The 8538-nt window shown below is 38.5% G+C and overlaps 1 long non-coding RNA gene across 1 annotated transcript in view; it reads left to right on the top strand.

Moving 5' to 3' along the window:
• Positions 1–1856: 1856 nt before the first annotated feature.
• LOC116156421 (uncharacterized) overlaps positions 1857–8538 on the top strand; it is a 53031-nt gene continuing 46349 nt past the window's right edge. Inside the window, exon 1 of the long non-coding RNA XR_004140214.2 lies at positions 1857–2185. This is a non-coding gene — a long non-coding RNA (uncharacterized LOC116156421). The remainder of the gene's footprint in view (positions 2186–8538) is intronic.

Raw genomic sequence — 8538 nt, 5'->3', positions numbered from 1 at the left:
GAGAGCTTCTGAATCACTGAAAGTAGCTTCATTCAGAAGTGTGGGCAGAGGGTCGGCATCGTATGATCAAAAAGAAGGTGTGTTTGAAGCTTGTGTGCTTTGGGAACTCAAAAGGAGAACCTTCCTAAACCTTGGGAAGATCCTTGGAGGAGAGGAAAAGAGGGTGGCAATTCTGGGTTCACAGGGGGCAGATGCTTGAACAGAGCCTCTGGCAAGGTTTATGCCCAGGACGAGGCTTCTTAAAGTATGGTTTCTAGACCCTGGGGGATAGACCATCTGTGAGATCAAAGCTCTTTTCAAAATATAGTAGGACATCATTTGCCTTTTTATGTCCTTTGTTGACCTTTTATCCATATGGTGCAAAAGCCATGGTGGGACAAACTGCTGACATGTAAGCATGAATTAAGCAGTGGCACCAAATTCCTGGTAGTTATGATTCTTCATAGTCACATGCTTACGTTTTAAAAAATGTCAGCTGCTCAGGCTGTTGAGGGGGCATAGTGTGGATATAGCTCAGTGGTAGAACACATACTTAGCATGCATGAGGTCCTGGGTTCAATCCCCAGTACCTCCATTTAAAAAAAAAAAAAAAGCCAGTTGTATTTAAGAATGCCTATAATGAAGCAGTAGAAATTAATATATTAGTTAAACATGGACCCTTGAGTACACGTCTTTTTAACGTGCTATGTGACAAAATAGGAAATACTCACCAAGCAGCTCTGCTGCATACCAAAGGATGATGATTATCTGAGGGAGGAGGACTCGTGTGGTGATTTGATTTACTAACCGAACTGGTTGTCTTTGTCTTGGAACACCATTTTTTGCTGGAAAGAATGACAGACAAACTACAGTTACTCTGACTTGAGTTTTTGACGAATATTTTCTCAAAAGTGAGTGAACCGATACTTGTGTGCCTCACCCAAGTTTGTCAGGGACTTTCCCGGTTTTGGTGCTGAAACCCCAGAACCCTCCCAGGAGCCCCTCAATCTTGGGCAAAGTGGGATGGTTGGTCACCCTAAGTGAACCTGTCATTTCAAGGAAAACACTGACAGTCTTTGTGGTCAATGACAAAATTTAAGCTTTTAAGCAAAAATTAGAATCTTGGAAAACTCGTATTGTCTACCATGAGCTTGACAGCTTTCCAAAACTTAAAAACTTTTCTGACAAGATGAAGGTGATATTAATAAATGTGATATTTATATTGTTTAATGAAATAAATGGTCATTTGGAAGATCTGCATGTCTCAGTGAACCAATATTTTCCAAATGGCCAAAGTCTTTCATGAATAAAATATCCATTTAAAGTCTGAGATGGATCAATGAATTTTAATATAACAGAATACCAAAAGTTCATTAATATGGTTTCAGGTTCTACATTGCAACTAACCATTAAGAAACCAGCACTTTTTGAGTATTGATGTGGTATCAAAGAAGAATGTTCACAATTATCTGAAAAACCAAATGTCTCTCCCTTTTCCAATTATATGTATGTGTGAGGCAGGATTGTCTTCAACCGAAAGAGTAGATCATGACAGAGTGATTACAGAAAAAGATGAGATTCAAATTGTCTCCTATTAAGTCAGCCATTAAAGAGATTTGCAAAAATGCAAAACAATGACATTCTTCTCATGATATTTTATTTTACTTTGGAAAATATGCAATTTTTTTTAAAAAATATTATTTTTGTTAACATGTAGTAGATTTATTATTTCTGTTTTTAAATAAATTAATAGATATTTAAATGTTTCTCAGTTTTCATTTCAAATATAATCCATATTGATAGATACAACTCCATAAAAGCCCTTTAGGGACCTTAACAAATTTTAAGAAAGTATAGGCATCCTGAAGACCTAGAAGTTTAAGGACCCTACCCTGAAGTGATGTGCCTTCTAACCCAATCACGACTTGCTGCAAGAAGTCACTATTCCTTATGGAATAGCAACTGAGAGAACCCAGCCCCCATCATTGCCCTCTGAGCCCTACCTCCTCTCTCTCTCTTTCAGGAGATCCACACTCCAACAGTCCTCAGTTGCCATGTGAACTGCCTTTCTTAGCCAACTTCTGTGCATTAGTCACATCTGAGAAAGGACATTTACCCAGCCACCAGCGCCTGAGATAACCATCAGCTAGACTGGAACCTCTCCATATGAAGATATGCATGTGCTTGGGAGACCCCTGAATTTACCGTAAGTACTGGGAATAATGGCAAAGGTGTCTGAGCATCAGTGCTTGGAAAGTCTTAGTTATACCCCCAGCATGAAAGTGTTAGGGTTGCCAAATTAACTTAAAGAGTCAATTATCTTTCCCTCAGAATTGATGAATGTGTTTCTCTGTCTTCTTTGTCAAGTTACTTATACAATGACATTTCTGATGGCTGTAGGTTTATTACTTTCAAGTTTGTACGATGCGCAAGAAACATAACATCATTTTTGTCTTGTCCTTTTCAAATATTAATAGTAAATTCATTTCCTCCCTTCTTGTCTTCTACTTCATCTGCCTTGCTGGTCTTTAATCCCAGGTCAACCCCAATTTCTACTTTCTCTGCCCCTACTCTCCAGCTGCTGAGCGTAGCTACAGATAACCCCACAGCCATGCCAACTGGCATGATCACCAAAGGATGGTTTTCAAGACCAGTTGTGTTCACAAGCTCTTCGGCAACTCCTTACTTTGCCCCTGGTCAGAGTCCTCTCTCATTCTCATGTAGCTGTTATAAATCTCTATTCCACTCCATGCAATTTTCTTCAGTGGTAAGTTCTACACCAGTGTTTTGCAGAGACAAAATATTCTGCAGAACTCATTTAACTACATTAGTGAAAAGGATCTTGAGGACAAATACTTTGGGGAAACACTGGACCAGCCAAAAGGATATAGCTGTCATTTCTACAGGGCTGAAATCAGGACCTGACCAGGCTATCATATATTAAGACTCTGAGGAGGGTCAAGATGTTTCCCAGACATCTGGCCACAAGATCCTTTTTTTCACAGAGTATCCATGGGACTTGTGTTTGATGGGAAGAAGTTATAGAAATATTTCTTTCTTCTGTCCATCCCTAATTTTATTTCTTCCTAATTATTTGCTTTCTAAAATCACTTCTGACTTTCTAATTGCCTTCAGTGAAACATCTATAGTCCTAATATTCAAAACAGTGTAATGGTGAAGCACATGCATGGTGGAATCAAACATCCTGATTGGAATCCCGGCTCAGTCACTTATGAGCTGTGTGACCGTGGGCAAATTACTTAACCTCTCTTTGTGTTGATATTCTCCTCTTAAAACGGGAACAATAATTGTACTTACACTGTAAAGATTAAATGAAACAGGTACAGAGTGCTTAGAACATAGTGAATACTATTAAAGTGTTACCTATTTTATTAATTTATTTGATATAGTTAGCTTTTGAAGAGAAGAGACTAGTTTTATTCAGTTTTATATCCCTCATCTATTGTGCAGTTCTTGGTACAAAATAAAAGCTTGATAAATAGTAATACCTACTGTTGTTACAAAGTTTTATGATATACTTTTGAATATATTGACTCATCAGATTCTTATTAGAGAGCCACAGTAAGAATTAACATCTCTTTTTTGTCCCAAAGATGAAAAATAGAATCAACAAAATGAGTTTAGATAGTTTCCCCAAGATTACATAGGTTAATATGTGACAGAGTTAGAACTAGGACTCAGATTTTGGACAATCATCTAATACACCATCTAGCATTATCTGCAAAAAACAATGTTATAGAAAGCATTGAGACATCCTGATTTTTGACAAAACAACATTCTCCTTAAAAGAAAATCATTTCAATGGGAAAAAAAATAATCATTTTAATTTCTTAAATGTGTATTGTTTACTTGAGATAGAAGAACCAGCCAGCATCAAAATTGTTTTAAACAGTAAGAATAAACACTTTCAAGATGGTATTTAGTTCTGAAGAAAGAATGACAATTTGAATTGTGTTTGGCATGCAAGACAGAAAAGGAATAAAATAGGAATTACAGTTTCATTCTCTTGAGTGTAAATGGAATGTCCCAAATCAAACTGCTGTTTTGAATCCTATGAAGAAATTCAGAAACAAATTGATTAAGTGGAATATCAGTAAATGCATTTCTGGTGAGGGGGCTGAACTCCAAGGCTGGGGGAGGTGAAGACATATATTAGAAGGAGCCAGATGCTCGAGCACACGCGCCATGCTGTCTGGGAATCCGTGTCCAGCCAGGATCACACCTGCTAGTCCCTATCTGTCCATCGAGAAGGGAGCTTAACGTTAGATCCATATAGTTCACATGCCTATTTTCGTAAATTAAATTTTATTGGAATGCAAACTTGTTCATTCATTTCTGTGTTTTCTGTGGCTGCTTTCACACCATAATAACAGAATTTATAACCCAGTGGAGTGCTTGAGTTTGGGCAGAAAAAGAGGGAAAGGGTGCTCAGCCACAGACAAGATTGTTGTTTTTATCCTTTGAAAAGAAGAATTGTGAGGCTTGAGCCATCCCAGAAATGGTGCCTGATTTGATAGAACTTTCTCTTTTCCACTACTTTCATCATTGCTGTAAACAATTGCTGTGTAAAAAAATTACCCCCGAACTTAGCAGCTTAGAACAACATGTACTTTTTTAAATTTTAATTTTTTTTATTGAAGTATAGTCAGTTTACAATGTTGTGTCAATTTCTGGTATATAGCACAATGTTTCAGTCATACATGAATATACATATATTTTTCATATTCTTTTTCACCGTAAGCTGCTACAAGATACCGAATATAGTTCCGTATGCTATACAGTATAAACTTGTCTATCTATACCGGTCAGTATCTGCAAATTTTGAACTCTCTATTTATTCCTTCCTACCCCCTGCCCCCTGGTAACCTTAAGTTTGTTTTCTATGTCTGTGAGTCTGTTTCTGTTTTATATATAAGTTCACTTGTCTTTTTTTTTTTCTTAGATTCCACATGTGACTGATATCATATGGTATTTTTCTTTCTCTTTCTGGCTTACTTCATTTAGAATGACAATCTCCAGGGCCATCCATGTTACTGCACATGGCATTATTTTATCATTTTTTATGGCTGAGTAGTAGTCCATTGTATAAATATACCACAACTTCTTTATCCAGTCACCTGTCCATGGACATTTAGATTGTTTCCATGTCTTGGCTATTGTAAATAGTACTGCTATGAACATTGGGGTGCAGGTGTCTTTTTGAATTAAGGATCCCTCTGGATATATGCCCAGGAATTGGGTTGCTGGATCATATGGTAAATCTATTTTTAGATTTTTGAGGAATCTCCATACTGTTTTCCACAGTGGCTGCACCAAACTATATTCCCACCAACAGTATAGGAGGGTTTCCTTTTCTCTACACCCTCTCCAGCATTTATTGTTTGTGAAATTTTGAATGGTGGCCATTCTGACTGGTGTGAGGTGATACCTCATTGTAGTTTTGATTTGCATTTCTCTGATAATTAGTGATATTGAGCATTTTTTCATGTGCCTATTGGCCATTCATATATCTTCATTGGATAATTGATTGTTTAGGTCTTCTGCCCATTTTTGGATTGAGTTGTTTGTTTTTTTCTTATTAAGTCATATGAGCTGTTTATATATTCTGGAAATCAAGCCCTTGTCAGTCTCCTCTTTTGCAAATATTTTCTCCCATTACATAGGTTGTTGTTTTGTTTTGCTTATGGTTTCCTTTAATGTGCAAAAGCTTGTAAGTGTAGTTAGGTCCCATTTGTCTATTCTTGCTTTTATTTCTATTGCTTGGGTAGACTGCTCTAGGAGAACATTGCTGAGATGTATATGAGATAATGTTTTGCCTATGTTTTCTTCTAGGAGATTTATAGTGTTTGGTCTTATGTTTAAGTTTTTAAGCCATTTTGAGTTTATTTTTGTGTATAGTGTGAGGGAGTATTCTAACTTCATTGATTTACATGCAGCTGTCCAGTTTTCCAAACACCATTTGCTGAAGAGTCTATCTTTATTCCATTGTATGTTCTTGCCTCCTTTGTCAAAGATTAATTGACCAAAAGTTTATGGGTTCATTTCTGGGCTCTCTGTTCTGTTCCATTGATCCATATGTCTGTTTTTGTACCAACACCATGCTATTTTGATTACTATAGCTCTGTAGTATTGTCTGAAGTCTGGGAGGGTTATTCCTCCAGCTTCATTCTTTTTCTTCTGTACTGTTTTGGCAATTCTGGGTCTTTTCTGATTCCATATAAATTTTAATATGATTTGTTCTAGTTCTGTGAAAAATGTCCTGGGTAATTTGATAGAGATTGTGTTAAATTTGTAGATTGCCAAGGCTGTTTGGCCATTTGAATAATATTGATTCTTACAATCCAGGGGCATGAGATATCTTTAAGTCTTCTTTAATTTCCTTAATCAATGTTTTGTAGTTCTCCATGTATAAGTCTTTCACCTCCTTGGTCAGATTTATTCCTAGGTATTTTATTACTTTGGGTGCTATTTTAAAAGGGATTGTTTCTTTACTTTCTTTTCAGAACAACATGTATTATCTCACAGAGTCTGTGAGTAAGGAATCTGGATGCAGTTTAGCTGTGCCCTCTGGCTCAGGACGTGGTACAAACGGTAGTCAAAGTGTCAGCCTGAGCTGTAGTCACCTCAGGGCTCTACCAGGGAAGGAGCTGCTTCCAAGCTTACTCTCCTGCTTGTTGGCAGGATTCAGTTTCTTGCTGATCATTGGACTGAGGACCTCAATTCCTCTCTAGCTATTGGCTGGAGGCCACCCTTAGTTCCTTGTCACTTGAGCCTCTGCAAAGAGCATCTCCTAACATGGCAGCTGGCTTCAGGAGAGCTTACTAGCAGGCAGTACCAGAGAGAGAATACAAGTAGGGCAGAAGTCACCATCTCTTTGTAAACTTATCTTGAAAGTAACATCCCGTCCTTGCTGCCATAATCTATTCATTACAATTAAGTCACTGTACTCAAGGGGAGGAGATCACACAAGGACATGAAAACCAGGAGGCGGAGGTAATAAGGGGCCATTTCAGAAGCTGCCAACCACATCCACATTCAGGTATAAATATGTGCCTACAGCATTTAGCTTTCTTCCAGTCCCCATCCCTTTCTTGCTCTTATGCTATTCAGGACTGATATAAAATACCTGAAACTCTTACTATCCATGCTGGAGCCTCTTCTGCACCCATCAGCTACAGTCAGGCTAACATTTCATTCCATCAGCTAAACCATCATGCCAAGGAGCTGTCCTGTGCTATTCCCCTTTAGATTTTGGAGAACTTTAAATGTCTGAGTATATTATAGCTCCAGATAAAAACACATTTATTGTTCGCACTGGAGAACAGAATTACAAACACTGCTAAAATACAGGCTTAATATTATCATTTTGCATTAGGTTTTTCTTTGTGAGCAAGAGTAGGTAATAATGGTCTTCTATTATGTGTGTCTTTATGCATTTTTTGGTTACATATGTTGGATGGCTTCTTACTTGTGGCAAAAACTCCAAAATCTCTGTATGTGGAAATAAATCTCCACCAAAAACAAGGATTTTATTCCAAGACGTTACTGGGTAGAAAGTTATGCTTCTGATAGAGGCATTTTGTTTGCTGGGTTTTCAGAGCAATGAAATGAAGGTTAATTTTGCTGCAACCTAAGCCAAAAATAATACTAACATTCCTTCCACGCATTGCTTCCCGCAGAATCACGCAATAATGCCCCTAGTCCTCACATCCTCCATGCTGTCTCATAGCCGACATTAACGGCCAGTCTGAGCTCAGATTAATGCCCGCTTCCAATTCCTAGGCCACCTCTAATAGTCTTTTTATGATGCTTGAGTCCTGCTGCAGCTCAAAAAACCAAGGAGTGAAGAGAAGTCAGCTCTGTAGTGTAAGGAAAAGCTTCTGAAACATCTTGACTCACCTGATGAGAGATTATTTTGAAAGAACAAGTAATTATAGCAATAAGCCAGTAGCGTCTTCACAAATCAGTCCCTCCATTGTCCCAGCCTAATTAGAGTAATTTGTGTTTAAGGTGATATTGATTTTGCATAATGATTTGCTCTTGTATGACACACACGACAACGTTCTCTTTACTTAACCTGGACAACAGTCTTGTTGGCTGATACGTAAATGCTCTTGCTCAGAAGTCAACTCCTGGCATTGCAGACTCCAGGAGAGAAGAGTTCAAGCAGCTGTTGGTGGTGTTTTTGAAGATACAAATAAACCACAGAAGGAGCAGGGGGCCAGGAGAGGAAGGGCCCTATTTGTCTGACCTTGTTGGAGCCTGTGTGTGGTGGGACTCTGCTGCTCCATACAAATCAGTTCTGTGGGTTTTCCTCTTGGCCAGGGCCTCCTGTGCTCTCTGAATAACTCTGGCCCCTCCCGGGGACAGGTAAAATGAAAAAGTGTTTTTATTTCCATTGGCTTAAGCCAAACCCCTCTGAACAAGCTCTTCCGGAGCTGAGCAGAGCAGGGCTCAGGCCTAGGTTGGCAGCCCATGCGCGGCTCCCGCCTCTTCCCCACTTCAGCGCTCTTTTGAAAGCCACCTTCTCACAAAAGA

Source organism: Camelus dromedarius, chromosome 11, assembly GCF_036321535.1.
Source record: "Camelus dromedarius isolate mCamDro1 chromosome 11, mCamDro1.pat, whole genome shotgun sequence".
Taxonomy (NCBI): domain Eukaryota; kingdom Metazoa; phylum Chordata; class Mammalia; order Artiodactyla; family Camelidae; genus Camelus; species Camelus dromedarius.
This window is presented reverse-complemented; position numbering and strand designations above follow the sequence as displayed.